Consider the following 17,316-nt stretch of genomic DNA (forward strand, 5'->3'; position numbering starts at 1 on the left):
TCACTAATTATAGCACGTGGTGAACCAAAACGGGAAAATATATTTTCTTTTAAAAACCGAAGCACAACTTTGTGGTCATTAGTGTGGCATGCAATAGCTTCAACCCATTTAGACACATAATCAACTCCAACAAGTATATAAAGATTACCAAAAGAGTTAGGAAATGGTCTCATAAAATCAATGCCCCAAACATCAAATATGTCAATAATAAGAATAGGATTTAAAGGCATCATATTTCTTTTAGTTAAACTTCCTAACTTTTGGCAACGTTCACAAGCTTTACAATAAACATATGTATCATGAAAGATAGTAGGCCAATAAAAACCACATTGTAAAACTTTAGCAGCTGTTTTCTTACCACTAAAATGTCCTCCACATGCATGATCATGACAGAAAGATATGATTTTAGATTGATCACAGTTTGGAATGCATCTTCTAATTATTTGATCAGGGCAGTATTTAAACAAGTAAGGATCATCCCAAATAAAGTTTTTCACCTCAGAATAAAATTTAGATTTATCATGCTTAGACCAATGAGATGGTATTTCTTTAGTGACCAAATAATTAACAATATCAGCATACCAAGGCAAGGAAGAAACATGCATCAATTGTTCATCAGGAAAAGTTTCAGTGATAGGGGTGGAATCATGTATAGTTTCAACAACTAGTCTAGATAAATGATCAGCAACAACATTTTCAGATCCTTTTTTATCACGTATTTCTAAGTCAAATTCTTGTAAAAGCAGGATCCAACGGATCAAACGAGACTTAGCATCTTTTTTCGACAAGAGATATTTTAATGCAGCATGATCAGAATAGACAATAATTTTAGACCCTAACAGATAAGATCTAAATTTCTCCAATGCAAAAACAACAGCAAGCAATTCTTTTTCGGTTGTGGAGTAATTTAATTGAGCATCATTTAAAGTTTTGCTAGCATAGTAAATTACATGAGGTATTTTTTCAAGTCTTTGTCCTAAGACAGCACCTATAGCATAATCAGAAGCATCACACATTATTTCAAAAGGTATTTTCCAATCAGGAGGTCGAATAATGGGTGCAGTAGTCAACAAATTTTTTAATTTTTCAAAGGCAACATGGCAATTATTATCAAAGACAAAAGCATTTTCTTTTCCAAGTAAATGGCATAAAGGCCGAGAAATTTTGCTAAAGTCTTTTATAAATCTTCTATAAAAACCGGCATGGCCTAAGAATGATCTAATTTCTTTAACAGTTTTAGGTGGGGGAAGTTTTGAAATAAGATCAACTTTAGCTTTATCAACTTCTATTCCATCAGATGAGATTACATGACCTAAAACAATTCCTTTTTTAACCATAAAATGACATTTTTCCCAGTTAAGCACAAGGTTTTTCTCTTTGCAACGAATTAAAACAAGTGAAAGATGATGCAGACATTCATCAAAGGAAGAACCAAACACAGAAAAATCATCCATAAATACTTCAAGAAATCTTTCAACCATGTCAGAAAAAATCGAAATCATACACCTTTGAAAAGTCGCAGGTGCGTTGCATAATCCAAAAGGCATGCGACGATAGGCAAAAGTTCCAAAAGGGCATGTAAAAGTAGTCTTTTCTTGATCTTCTGGGGCGATGGGGATTTGGTTATACCCCGAATACCCATCAAGAAAACAATAATATGCATGGCCAGCTAATCGTTCAAGCATTTGATCAATAAAAGGCAATGGAAAATGATCTTTTCTAGTAACATTATTCAACTTTCTATAATCTATGCACACTCTCCACCCCGTTTGTACTCTAGTAGGGATTAATTCATTTTTCTCATTTTCAACAACTGTGATCCCAGACTTCTTAGGCACAACTTGAACTGGACTAACCCATTGACTATCAGAAATAGGGTAAATGATACCTACGTCTAACAATTTTATGACCTCTTCTCTAACTACTTCTTTCATATTTGGATTTAATCTTCTTTGACATTCCCGAGAGGCTTTAGCATTCTCTTCTAGATGGATTCTATGCATACATATGGATGGGCTAATTCCTTTAATGTCTCCAATGGTCCAACCTATGGCTTCTTTATGTTTTCTAAGGACATCTAACAATTTATCTTCTTGTTCTTTATCTAAAGCGGATGCTATGATAACAGGTAAAGTTTCAGATTCTCCTAGAAAAGCATATTTTAAATTTTCTGGTAAAGGTTTAAGGTCTAACTTTGGAGACTCAGAAATTGATTGAACATGACCTAAGGGTGAAAAATGTTCAACTTTGGTTTCATTTAAGGGTATAGACTCTAGCAAAGCATTCACATCATCATTAAAGTCATCAATATGCAAGTTCATACCAAAGTATTTTTCACAAAAATCAAGTAAGTCATTTCCATCATCTTCACAAATACTATCTATCATGTTAACTTCATGCACTTCTTCACACTCAACAGATTTAACCACATTAAATACATTCAATTCAACAGTCATATTTCCAAAAGATAATTTCAAAACACCATTACGACAATTTATGATTGCATTAGATGTAGCTAAGAATGGTCTACCTAAAATGATAGGAATTTGAGCACGCATATTTTCCACAGGTTGAGTATCAAGAACAATGAAGTCAACAGGAAAATAAAATTTATCAACTTTTATCAAAACATCCTCTATAATGCCTCTAGGAATTTTCACAGAACGATCGGCTAATTGAAGAGTTATAGAGGTAGGTTTTAGCTCACCAAGACCAAGTTGCTTATAAACAGAATAAGGCAACAAATTCACACTAGCACCCAAATCAAGTAAAGCTTTGTTAATAAAATGATCACCAATAATGCATGAAATTGTGGGACACCCAGGATCTTTATATTTAACAAGACTTTTATATTGGATAATGGAACTAGCTTGTTCAGTTAAAAACGCCTTTTTAGGAACATTAGTGTTTCTCTTAACAGTACAAAGATCCTTTAAAAATTTGGAGTAGGCAGGAATTTGTTTAATGGCATCTAAGAAAGGGATGTTGATACTAACTTGTTTAAAAACTTCTAAGATGTCATTATATTGGCCACCTTTTTTAATTGGAAGTAATCTTTGTGGGAATGGGGCTTTTGGAATGAAAGGATGGATTGGAATTTCTTTGTTTGAAAAGTCATTGGCATTAGAACTAGAAGACTGACTCTTTTCTTTTTCTTTTTTGTTTTCAACCTCGGGTATGTAATCGGGTTTGACAATTTTCTTTCCAGACCTAAGAGTTGAAATTGATTTGACTTCTCCATTATGACTAGACTTTCCTATCTCATATTGACCTTTTGGATTAGGGATAGGTTGACTAGGGAATGTTCCTTTTTCTCTATCAGCTAAAGAAGTGGCGAGTTGTCCTACTTGTGTCTCGAGTTTGGTAATTGATTGAGATTGATTTTGTAGGATTTGTTGGGTGGATTGCATAAATTGTTGTAAAGTATCTTCTAAGGAAGGTTTTCTTTGTTGCGGATATGGTTGATTTTGTGGGGTATGAGCTTGATTTTGTGTGTTGTATTGGTGCCCTTGATTCATTTGGGGTTGGTTTTGTCTCCATGAAAAGTTCGGATGGTTTCTCCAATTTGGATTGTAGGTGGATGAAAATGGGCTATCATTTGGTTTCCCATAAGTATGAAGTGCATTGGCCTCCTCAGAAAAGGCTTCTTGGTAGGAAGGACATGATTGGGCATTATGGCAAGGACTAGAACATATAGAACAAATATCTTTTCTTGGTTGTATTGGAAAGTTTATAGTTTGGCTTATGGCTAAAGCTTCTACTTTTCTCGCTAATTTGTCTAAGGATGTTCTTAAGTCTAATTCTTCTTTTATTTCATACCTTCCTCCTCTTTTTGGTGAATTAGTTGACCTAGACCTAGGATCAAAATAATTCCATTGTTGTGAATTGACAGATAAATCTTCAAGGGCGTCCCACGCCTCTTGTCCTTGAAATTTTAAAATTTTTCCAGTATGCATAGATTGAATCATTTGACGATTAGAGGGAGTCAAACCATCATAAAAATATTTTACAAGTCTCCATTTTTCAAAACCATGATGAGGACATTTTAATAATAAATCTTTAAATCTTTCCCAACATTCATAAAACTCTTCATTATCTTTTTGAAAAAACTCGGAGATTTCTCTCCTTAGACTATCAGTTTTAGACATAGGAAAAAATTTCAGTAAGAATTTATTATAAAGTTGATCCCATGTAGTTATAGACCCCGTGGGAAGGGAATTTAACCAAGCTTTTGATTTGTCTTTTAATGAAAAAGGGAACAATCTTAGTTTGACCGACTCATCAGAAAAATTTTGAAATTTAAATGTTGAGCAAATTTCTAAGAAATCTTTGACATGCATGTAAGGATCCTCTCTATCTAACCCATAAAAAGATGGCAATAATTGAATGATTGCGGGTTTAAGCTCAAAATGAGTAGCAGAAGTAGTAGGTAAAACAATGCATGACGGAGCATTAGATGAAATAGGTGCAAAATATTCAAGCAAAGTTTTTTCAGGCACAACATTTTCATCAAGAGGATTAGCAATAGGTTCCATGATGCTCAAATTTTTACTAACACTTTCAATTTCAAACAAAGATAAACGTCTTTTTACTAATCGTTTTTTAGAGTTACGTTCCCAATGATGCATACAATTTTCACAAACAAGGCAACAAGGATAATCTCAAACAAGCAATTTTCTGATGTGGAAGATCAGTTAAAACCGCAACCACAGAGCATACTTATAATTTTTAGAGATTTCACAACAATATAATTCTTATGGTTTACTTGTCCCCAGGCCTATTTGATTCCACTTACTCGCGCACTACTAACAACTCCCCGAGGTTAATTAGTAGAGGCGGATGGGAATTTTGTTCAAATTTCCTTTAAGCAAAAATTGCTTATGGTGAAAGGACAAGATTTAGGTTTCTCTTTTTTTTTTTCTCAAGTATTTTTCACAATATTACACTAAAATATTAAAGAAGACAAAGAAAAATAAGGCAAAAATTAAATAAGACTAAAATTTAGGCAAGAGTAGGGAGGCATAGCATGCCATCAACCATAATAAAATTAAGGTAAAAACTAGGAGGCACAAGTGCCATCAACTTAAACATAAGATAGAGGACTAGGAGGCAAAAATTGCCATCAACTAGCTAGGAGGCAAAATTGCCATCAACTAGTAATTTGCGGAAATTAAATAAAATAAAAATTACAACAATATAAATAAAGAAAATTACAACAAATGTCAAGAGGCACAAGTGCCATCAATTAACAAAGATATAAAAGAAATAAAATTACAACAAAATTATAACAAAATTAGGAGGCACAAGTGCCATCGACTATAAAAATTAAAAGGATAGATAGGAGGCACAAGTGCCGTCAACTAAAAAAAAAAGCAATAAATATAAATATAAGTATATATTTTTTTTATGGGTGGTTGAACCGTCCCAAATTTCTTTTTACCTTTTTTTTTTTATAGATTTTATAGATATATATTTTTTAGTTTTTTTTTTTTAAGTGTAACAAAAATTAAAATAACTAGTAGAAGAATTCACTAACCTTGAGATAAATTCGTTTCTTTTCTCTTGCAACTCCCCGGCAACGGCGCCAAAAACTTGATGGACCCAAAACGGGTATGTTTAAAAATTTATATATCGCAAGCGCACGAATCGTCCATATAGAATAGTGATCGTGTAAGCAAGGATGTCGAACCCAAGGGAGTTGTCTAAAATCGAAAATGAAACTATTTTAAATCAAAAATAATAAATTCTAACCTAGCTCCAAAGATTGATGAGTTTTAATATTATGAACATAAAATAAAAGATTGAAAAATAAAGCTATTTAAGAGAATAAAAATAAAGCAATAATGAGTTGAAAATAAGTGTTAAAAGAAAAGATTATTAAGATACTAGAATCCACAAAATGTAAGTTTAATAATATTTATTAGTATATTGATTCCCAAGTGTTAGTGATAGTTAAAATAATTTAAACTATCCTTTTTCAAAAAGATTTATAATTTCAAACACAAATTTCTTATAAAAAGATAGGATTTTTCTTCACTTTTCAAAATTATAATTTCAAAGCATTTAGTGTAAATCAAACTAATGAAATAACAAATAAATCAATGAACATTATTTATAAGGCAAAACATAATATTTTTGTTCTAAGCATGGATGTGTACAATTTAATGACACATGTTACACAAAGAATATTATGTTTATGCACTAATGAAGAACAAAGTGTAAGTATGTTCTAACAATCTAAAATACAAGATATTTAAGATGAAAGAAGTATATGAAGAAGAAAAATCCATAGACTTTGTTGTATTACAATGGAAATCAACATACAACATAAATATTATCTAGTTACAAGTTGCTTCATCATGATCTTAATAATCTTATGAAAAAGATTAGAAGCACATAACTAGAGTAGAAATTACAAAATCAAAGACATACATACTTGCAAAATGCTCTTGAAAAACCCAAATGGAAGAGAGAATGGTAGATAGAAAATGAGAGAAAAAGATGGTAACCAAAAACATTAAGCACCCCAAAATGGTCTTCAAAACCCTTATTTATAGCCAAAATGAGATTATTAAGATAATCAATTTAAATTAAGTAAATTGATTAAATTAATAATAATATGGTAAATAGGGGTAAATTGTAGGAGTGATGATGATTTTGGGGTAAAAAGTGTGTAGAAAATGGGTAAAAATGTGACATTTTAGACAAGGGGACAATACCCAAATTTATGGGCTCAAGAGGTGTTTGTGGGCTTTGGTGGCTGAGTGTGGCTGGGAAGGAGGCAAGGCAGGCGTGTGGGAGGCTTGTGCCAGGCGTACGGCTGTGTGTTGGAGGCAAGCATCTGAGGAGGTGCTTGGGCCGTACGGACGGGCTGGGCAGGAGGACAGGCCCACGGTTTGGGCTGGGTTGAAGGCAAGGCCCAAAGTTGCCTTGGCTTGATGCTTGCTGAAGTGAGCTGCAGGCGTACGGCTGGGGGTGTAATCGTGGAAGGCAGCAGGCTGAATGGGAGCAGCTGGCGGCAGCTGAGCCTTGGAGGCTGAAGAAGGGATTCGGTGGTGGGCTTGCTGGATGGGCCCAAGAGGCTGGCTGAGGTCTTGTGATGCCAGGCGGGCTGGGCTTGCTTCGGAAGGGGATGGCAAGAGGAAAACTGCCACAATTCATGTTATTTTCTTTCAATTTTGCCACTTTTGTTTTCTTTTCTCTTCTTTCTTTCAAGCATGCAATATAATTCCTACAAGATAAAAATAAATTAAATAACAATCAAATATTTTCAATTATAAATAAATCATATTAATTATTTGAAAATATTGATTATAACTTAATTTAATAAAGCATTTAAGTTCAAAAGAATTACATTTTTAACTTCTAACTTAACAATACAAATTTCATATAATTAAATTACAACATAACACAATAAAATAACTATAAAAACATATAAAAATCTAGAAAACTACAATAAGACTAATAAATTAAAAATTACATAAAAATTTAATAAGTTATTTAAAAACTCAAGAACTAAGCAACAATTAGCATATAAAATATGGTAAAATAACTCTATTTTGTAGAGTTATCAGACCACGACCACGACTTTTAGATCAGGACCTTGTCATGGACAACTATAGTATGACCATACGCCTGGACATAAAATAAGCACTAAAACAGGAAAAATGGGATAATAACAATTTTAAGCTAACATTTCATAATGTAGATTTTATGTAATTTAATAATTTGTGTTTTTATCAGGAAGCTAACAATTTCGATTGTTTTATCAAGACGCAAGGTAAGTAGAATCCTCATCTACAATACAAGTATTTTATGTGTCTTATGTGCATTTATATGCTTTATATGTTAATCTGTCATATTGTTCTTATGCATAAGTTATTTTCAAGAATGTTATATTATGCATAAGCACGCTTAATGTTCACAGACAAGTTATTGAAAACGTTAAAGTAGAGGTGCTGCTTGGGAGACCTAAGTCCCAAAAATGTAAGGAGGGAGATGTACGTCCCTATATGATGAATGTTTATGAGGGAAATTCCCTATTATCATGTTTATGTTCAGGTGGGAATGTGATTCCCTATGTAATGCCGGCAGCAGCATCCTCTAGGGCCCAAAAGAAAGGAAAGTGAAAGAAAGAAAATACATAGCATGTTGCATGTTTATTTTAATGCATATGAGGTAGTTATTCTACTTACTGAGCCTTAGCTCATCAGATAATGTTTTGTATTGTAGGTAAGAGACCCCAAATATAAATTGTTGATGAGTATACGTGGGGCCAACATGACTGTACATATGGGGCTGACCTGAAGGGAGTGGAGTTCTGCTATGCTATTTTATAAATAAACAAGAAACTTGGTTTTATTATATTTCATTAAAAGTATTTTGTGAACTTTATCATTTACTTAAAGCTTTAAAAAGTATTTCATGAACTTTGTAATTTACATAAAGCTTTTCAATTTATCAGTTGGATACATTTTCATTTCTACGTTAAGGTGTAGTAACGCCACGAAAATGATTTATAAAAGTATTAAGATTTGTATGTAAGATAAAGTTTTTATCTAGTTGTGAGTATTGTGTGGTTAAGGTTATAAACATTATTTATGTATTGTTTAGTAAAGTTTTTGTAAATTCAGAATTTCAGTATTGTCATATTTAGGTTAAAATTTGTTTTTACTCTATATATATGTATGTTAAGAAAGGAGGTCGTTACAGAGTGGTATCAGAGAGGTTCGGTTTTGAAGACAATCCCATATGTACAAGCATGATGGTAAGCGTGGTACTCATCAAGTAAGTCCTTATAAATATATATATTTGCGTTAAAATTTTATCCCTTAGCAAAGTTATATCTAGCGCTACTTGACGTGTAAATAAGTGATATGGTGATTTACTTTCAAGAAAGTTTTATTCATGGTAATCATCCCAACTCATGACCTTTTAGAATTGAAGAATGGAAGGACATGCAGCTGGAGAGCCTACTGCAGAGCAAACTATTCCAAATGTTGCTGAGCTAATGCGGAGATTTCAGGAAGAAAGGGAGAAAAACCAACGGTTAGAAGAGTTACTAGAACAATTCCTAAGGCAACAAAGAAATGAAGGACGACCACAGGGTAATGAAGAATCACCACATGAGAGCGCAGACCACCCACCAACAAATGGAGCACAACAACACGCACCACCTCCGACTCCTTCAATAGAAGTCAGAAATGCGACAGCCAATTACTCTCCGGAGACCTTTATGAAATTCCACCCCCCGGAATTTTATGGAAGCATTGATTCAAAAGTAACAGAGAATTGGATTCGCACGATGGAAAGACTTTTTGATCTAGCTCGAGTCCCCCAAGTTGACAAAGTACGGCTAGCAATATACTTGTTGAGGGAGGATGCTAGCTATTGGTGGGATACTATGGCGGCCATCCATGGAGTAGACACAATGACTTGGGAACATTTTCGAAACTTGTTGGAAGAAAGATACCTTACAACTGCCTTAAAAGATGAAAAAGCAAGAGAATTCACCTACCTAAGGCAGAAAAAGATGCTGATGGAAGAGTTTATTCGAAAATTTAATGAACTCTCAAGATACGCCCCCCACATGGTCTGTACGGATGAATTAAAAATCAAGCATTTCAAAAATGCTATTCATCCTGACATCCGTAAAGATCTCGAAGTAGCAGACTTGGAGGGAGCTTCTTTTTCCAAAGTAGCTGACAAAGCCTTGAAGATCGAAAGGGCAATACTGATGCAAGAACGGGAGAAAGAAGCTGAATTCAGAAGACAGGGCGCAAGGAACTTCCGAAATCGGCAAAATAACCATTTCATAAAGGGTGGTCCAAGTCAGAGAAATAGTGACAAGAAGCGGCCTAACCAGTGGAGTTTCAACAACAACAACAACAAGAGAGGAAAGGAGCAGTCCCAAGAAAAGCCAGGATTTCCTCAATGCCCCAAATGTAACAGATATCATCCTGGTGAATGTCGGATTGGTACTAACACATGTTACATATGTGGGAAGCCGGGACACTTTGCAAAGGAATGTTCCAACCGTACCGAACAGTATAAAGGAGGAGAAGAAAAGAAAACAAACGCCAGAGTCTTTGCCCTGACTCGGGAAGAAGCGGAAGCAAGTCCATCCACAGTAATCTCAGGTCAGCTCCTTTTCAATAATGTCCCTGCATCAGTATTAGTTGATTCTGGAGCTACACTCTCATTCGCATCAGTGCATTTAGTTGGTAGACTAAATGGATTACCTGTTGAGATGGATACAATTTTTAGTGTAGCACTACCCTCCGGGGAAGTGCTATACTCAACTCATTGGTATAAGACTATACCAATTACAATCAATGACAGGGAACTATATGTTAACCTGATCATTATCGACATGAAGGACTATGACGTCATTTTAGGAATGGATTTCCTAACAACGTATAACGCTAGAATCGACTGTAGTAAGAAAGAAGTCGTTTTTGCACCGGTTGGAGAAGAAGAAGTTCATTTTCAAGGGAAAGAGAAGCGAACCCCTTCACCAATGATTTCTGCAGCAAAGGCCAGGAAATTATTAGCAAACGGATGCACCAGATATCTAGCAATGATTTGTGACGTCTCGAAAGAGAAGCTTGCGCGACCTGAAGACGTTCATATTGTACGCGAATTCATGGAAGTATTTCCAGAAGATCTTCCTGGAATTCCTCCCGATCGTGAAATTGAGTTTGAGATCGAGTTGTTACCTGGTACAACTCCGATTTCAAAGGCCCCTTACCGCATGGCACCTGCCGAACTGAAGGAACTAAAGACTCAACTGGAGGAACTTTTGGAAAAGAAGTTTATAAGACCCAGTCATTCACCGTGGGGAGCCCCAGTACTATTCGTGAAGAAGAAGGATGGCACAATGAGAATGTGCATTGATTACAGGGAGCTCAACAAAGTGACGATTAAAAATAAGTACCCGCTACCAAGGATTGATGGTTTATTCGACCAACTACAAGGAGCGGCAGTATTTTCAAAGATAGACCTTCGTTCGGGATACCACCAGCTCAAGGTGAAGGAACATGATATTCCCAAAACGGCGTTTCGAACTTGTTACGGACATTACGAATTTCTGGTGATGCCATTTGGACTAACCAATGCTCCTGCAGCTTTCATGGACCTCATGAATAGAGTATTTAAGGATTTCTTGGATAAATTTGTCGTTGTGTTTATCGATGATATCCTTATATACTCAAAGTCAGAAAAAGAACATGAGGAACATCTAAGACGTACGCTGGAAACTCTCAAAAAGGAACAACTGTATGCCAAATTCAAGAAGTGTGAATTTTGGCTCGACAAGATTAACTTTTTGGGACATGTTGTATCAAAAAGTGGGATTTTGGTGGATCCAGCTAAGGTGGAAGCAGTAAAAGAATGGTCCCAGCCAAGGAATGCAACTGAAATAAGAAGTTTTCTGGGCTTAGCTGGATATTATCGACGATTCATAGAAGGGTTTTCCAAAATCGCAACCCCACTTACGGCACTCACTAGAATGAATAGTCGATTCATATGGACGGAAGCTTGTGAGAAGAGTTTTATGGAATTAAAGAATCGACTAACTAATGCCCCAGTCCTCACCATCCCGAATAGTACAGACGAGTTTGAAATTTTCTGTGACGCTTCAAAGATGGGATTAGGAGCGGTGTTGATGCAAGAAGAAAGAGTAGTAGCTTACGCCTCCAGACAATTAAAGGATTACGAGAAGAACTACCCCACACATGATCTAGAGTTAGCTGCGGTAGTTTTTGCCTTGAAAATTTGGAGACATTATCTCTATGGAGTAAGATGTAAAATTTTTACCGATCACAAAAGTCTGAAGTACTTCTTTACCCAGAAAGAACTTAATATGAGACAAAGAAGGTGGTTGGAATTAGTCAAAGACTACGACTGTGAAATTTTATACCACCCTGGGAAAGCCAACAAAGTAGCGGATGCATTGAGTAGAAAGACGTCGACAAGCTTGATGTTCCTTCAAGCCTTGTCCAAACCGCTACAAGAAGAAGTAGTAAGATCGGGCATAGAAGTAGTAATCGGAGGATTGTCCAATCTGACGTTGCAGTCGACTCTGCTGGAGGAAATAAAAGAAGGTCAAGAATCAGATCCTCACCTGACCGAGGTCAAAGCAGAAGTCAAAGAAGAAAAAGTGAAGAATTTTAATGTTTCTGACGCAGGAATATTAAAATTTAATGAAAGAATTTGCGTACCTGCAAGAGAGGACATTAAGAAAAAGATTATGAATGAAGCCCATAATACTCCATACACGGTACACCCAGGCTCAACAAAGATGTACAGAAGTTTGAAGGAACACTTTTGGTGGCCTGGCATGAAGAAAGACGTAGCCCAATATGTAGCTCGATGCCTTACTTGCCAGAGGATTAAGGCAGAACATCAACGACCTGGAGGAGAACTTCAGCCCTTGGAAATACCAGAATGGAAATGGGAGCAGATTGCAATGGACTTTGTTATTGGACTTCCACGAACAAGCAAAGGATATGATTCAATATGGGTCATCATCGACCGATTAACAAAGTCGGCTCATTTCCTTCCGGTAAAGGTGACGTACACAGGGGACCAGTTAGCGGAAGCTTATGTGCAAGAGATAGTACGATTGCATGGAATTCCAATTTCCATAGTGTCAGATAGAGACTCAAAATTTACTTCGAAGTTCTGGCAAAGCTTGCACAAGGCTATGGGGACAAGATTGAAATTTAGTACAGCTTTCCACCCACAAACAGATGGTCAAACAGAAAGGACTATACAGACTCTTGAAGATATGCTAAGAGCGTGTGTCCTGGACTTTGAAGGATCGTGGAGTAAATATTTACCGCTGATTGAATTTGCCTATAACAATAGTTATCAGGAAACCATAGGGATGGCACCCTATGAAGCGTTATATGGGCGGAAGTGTCGATCTCCTATCCATTGGCATGAAGTGGGTGAAAGAAAGTACATAGAGCAACAAACTGGACCAGATATGGTGACGTCGACAACGGAAGCCGTTCGAAAAATTCAACAGAGGATAGCAACAGCCCAAAGTCGACAAAAGTGCTATGCAGACAAACGAAGAAGACCATTAAAGTTCCAAGTCGGAGAAAAAGTATTTCTGCGGATAACGCCAATGAAAGGTGTTATGAGATTTGGACAAAAAGGGAAATTGAACCCAAGGTTCATTGGACCTTTTGAAATACTAGACCGAATTGGAAAAGTGGCCTATAAATTGGCACTGCCACCAGAGTTGTCGGATGTACATGATGTATTCCATGTGTCTATGTTGAAGAAATACATTCCTGATTCCAGTCACGTGTTGAAACATGAAGTTATCCAGGTGGACAAAGACCTTACTTATGAGGAAAAGCCTGTCCAAATTTTGGATCGAAAGAATAAGGTCTTAAGAAATAAAGAAATACCTTTGGTCAAAGTATTGTGGAGAAGCCAGGCAATAGAAGAGGCTACGTGGGAGCGCGAGGATGAGATGAAAGCTAAACATCCCGATTTATTCTAGATTTTCGAGGACGAAAATTTATAAGGAGGGTAGATTGTAACTCCCATTTTCTTTTTACAAATTATAACAATTATGAAAGATAAGAGAAGATTTTTTTTATTCATTTTTGAGTGCATTACAATGCTAACCGAATGTTAGAGCTATTAAGTAAAGTGGAAGAATAACTAATGAATATGCAACTATAACATTCATGGGCATTTCATTAGTATAATACCCATAGAATGATGCTAAATACAAGCAAACAATCACTAAAGTTATGAAAAATAAAGAGAAATTCATGTTTTGATGATGAATTTTATCTAGAAGGTTAAGAGATGAAGAAGTTGTGCAAATAAATGGTTGAAGGAACAAGTATTTATAGGGCAAAAACTAGCCGTTTATGACCGTTGGTGAATAGTGTTCATGACCGTTGGGGGTGTAGTTGTTTTCTATTATGGGATTTTAACAATTCTAAGTTGTTGAAGTAACCAATAGGTGGGAATAATTAATTTATGGGTGTTAGAGAAACTTTTTCAGAAAAGTTTGTGAGTCAAAAATGCTAGACTAAGTAATATAAGAAGATTGGGAAATTTTCATTTTTTTTACTATTCACCAGGTACTATTCATAGTGGGTCCCACAGTGGGGTCCGCAAGGGTCCCACAGTAGGGTCCACATGGGTCCCACAGCGGGGTCCACCCCATGGGTTCCACATGTTGATGCAGTAGTGACACATTGATGACTTAAGCAAATTACTATGCTTGATATTTTGAATATGTTATTATTCCACTATGCTTATTATTTTTAATATTTTATTAGAATAGTATCCCAAGTTTTTCCTATAAATAGCCCTTCCAAAACTCATCTTGAAATCACAAAAACCTCATTTTCTTTCTCTTACTCTACCCAAAAATATTCTTAACATCCTTCTAAAGTTCTAAACCTCGGAGATCTAGGCGAAGTTCTGTCCATAACGCTAGCCTTTTAGGTAAGCTCTTCCCGAGCCTTTCTTTTCAGTTATTTAGTTATTATATATGTATAGATTATTTTACTATGCCGTTATAATGCAAAAATTTATATATAGATTAATTTACTATGCCGTTATAATGCCAAAATTTATATATAGATTATTTTACTATGCCGTTATAATGCAAAAATTTATATATAGATTAATTTACTATGCCGTTATAATTTATATATAGATTATTTTACTATGCCGTTATAATGCCAAAATTTATATATAGATTATTTTACTATGACATTATAATGCCAAAAGTTATATGTAGATCATTTTACTATGCCGTTATAATACCAAAAATTTATATATAGATTATTTTACTATAATGCCAAATTTATATATGGATTATGTTACCATGCCATTATAATGCCAAAATTTATATAGATTACTTTACTATGCCATTAAAATGCTAAAATTTATATATGGATTATTTTACCATGTCGTCATATTTTATAAATGCCAAAATTGAAATATGAACTATTTTTTTTTGTATCCTCATGATAGTAAACTTATATAGGCTATGGTCATACTTTGGACTATTATTATGGACTCTTATGACCTTATTCCCTATTATTATGGACAAGTATTATGACCTGGACTTTTCAGTATGACCATGACCACGACTTTTAGATCAGGACCTTGTCATGGACAACTATAGTATGACCATACGCCTGGACATAAAATAAGCACTAAAACAGGAAAAATGGGATAATAATAATTTTAAGCTAACATTTCATAATGTAGATTTTATGTAATTTAATAGTTTGTGTTTTTATCAGGAAGCTAACAATTTCGATTGTTTTATCAAGACGCAAGGTAAGTAGAATCCTCATCTACAATACAAGTATTTTATGTGTCTTATGTGCATTTATATGCTTTATATGTTAATCTGTCATATTGTTCTTATGCATAAGTTATTTTCAAGAATGTTATATTATGCATAAGCACGCTTAATGTTCACAGACAAGTTATTGAAAACGTTAAAGTAGAGGTGCTGCTTGGGAGACCTAAGTCCCAAAAATGTAAGGAGGGAGATGTACGTCCCTATATGATGAATGTTTATGAGGGAAATTCCCTATTATCATGTTTATGTTCAGGTGGGAATGTGATTCCCTATGTAATGCCGGCAGCAGCATCCTCTAGGGCCCAAAAGAAAGGAAAGTGAAAGAAAGAAAATACATAGCATGTTGCATGTTTATTTTAATGCATATGAGGTAGTTATTCTACTTACTGAGCCTTAGCTCATCAGATAATGTTTTGTATTGTAGGTAAGAGACCCCAAATATAAATTGTTGATGAGTATACGTGGGGCCAACATGACTGTACATATGGGGCTGACCTGAAGGGAGTGGAGTTCTGCTATGCTATTTTATAAATAAACAAGAAACTTGGTTTTATTATATTTCATTAAAAGTATTTTGTGAACTTTATCATTTACTTAAAGCTTTAAAAAGTATTTCATGAACTTTGTAATTTACATAAAGCTTTTCAATTTATCAGTTGGATACATTTTCATTTCTACGTTAAGGTGTAGTAACGCCACGAAAATGATTTATAAAAGTATTAAGATTTGTATGTAAGATAAAGTTTTTATCTAGTTGTGAGTATTGTGTGGTTAAGGTTATAAACATTATTTATGTATTGTTTAGTAAAATTTTTGTAAATTCAGAATTTCAGTATTGTCATATTTAGGTTAAAATTTGTTTTTACTCTATATATATGTATGTTAAGAAAGGAGGTCGTTATAGGAACACTACACCTGGTATGTGACATGCATGGTTATTGATGAAGCAGGTTGAGTGCTCTATATATGGACATTGATTGCATAATAAACGCATAACAGTTTTGCTTATCTGTGTATAGTACTGACTTATTAGTCAGAGAACGACAATGGTGTATAGTATTGATCCTGAAGCTATGATTTATAAGTCAAGTTCAGTGATGATATGAGCACTGGTCGTATGGTATTGGTTTAAGAGTCAAGAACGACATTAATGTGTTTAACATAGGCCGAAATGATTAGATCTAATCAACATGAGCATGAAATGCTTGACTGACCCCAAGTTCGATGAAAACTAAAAGCTCTTGTCTAGTCTAAATGCTAGTTACGTAGAATCAGGGGCCAAAAGGTTCAGGTGACTGAATATCACGTGGCTTAGGGTGCAGAGCCCTAGAGATAGACTTATTAGTCATCTATCCAGAGATAGACTTATTAATCATCTATTCAGAGTATAACTTAATAGTCACTTATCTGATTAGGGTGCGAAGCCCAAAGTGTGACTCACTATCTGATTAGGGCTGCAAGCCCCAAAATGATTACCATAATCATTTATTGATATTACATACATGCAGTAATAAGTTTTCTTGCTGAGTCTTGGCTCACGGGTGCTATGTGGTGCAAGTAAAGGGAAAGAAAAGCTCACCCAGCCTCGAGTGGAGAGCTTAGGTGGCGATGTGTACATATGCGACCACTTGACCACCATGGCCAATGTGTTTCTCAGAGGAACTAGGGTTTAACCTTATTTTTGCTACTTAGGTCGACGAGTTGTAATTTTTATATTGTAATGATCATTTTAGATTGTAAATAACTTTGTAAACACTTTTATAGGCCTATGTACAGTTTTATATTTTAAATAAAATATATCAATTATTTTTTATCAAGATTTTTCACTTTATCCTATTAATAATACGTAGATGCACGCTTATAACCAAATGACCCGTTTAGCGAGTTAAACAATGTTTAAAGTCCACAGTAACGGTCTTGGAGTAACCAGAACATTACAATATTCTTCTCCATTCTTT

General features: G+C 35.0%; 1 non-coding gene and 1 pseudogene across 1 annotated transcript; one reads left to right on the forward strand and one right to left on the reverse strand.

The window, feature by feature from the left end:
• The window catches only part of LOC133791268 (uncharacterized), a 162,151-nt pseudogene that overhangs the window by 63,666 nt on the left and 81,169 nt on the right, over positions 1-17,316 (reverse strand).
• Positions 4,027-4,133, forward strand: LOC133792992 (small nucleolar RNA R71). Its single transcript, XR_009874458.1, has one exon. It is a non-coding gene; the product is annotated as a small nucleolar RNA R71 (small nucleolar RNA).

This window comes from Humulus lupulus, chromosome 7, assembly GCF_963169125.1.
Source record: "Humulus lupulus chromosome 7, drHumLupu1.1, whole genome shotgun sequence".
In the NCBI taxonomy this organism is placed as follows: Eukaryota; Viridiplantae; Streptophyta; class Magnoliopsida; order Rosales; family Cannabaceae; genus Humulus; species Humulus lupulus.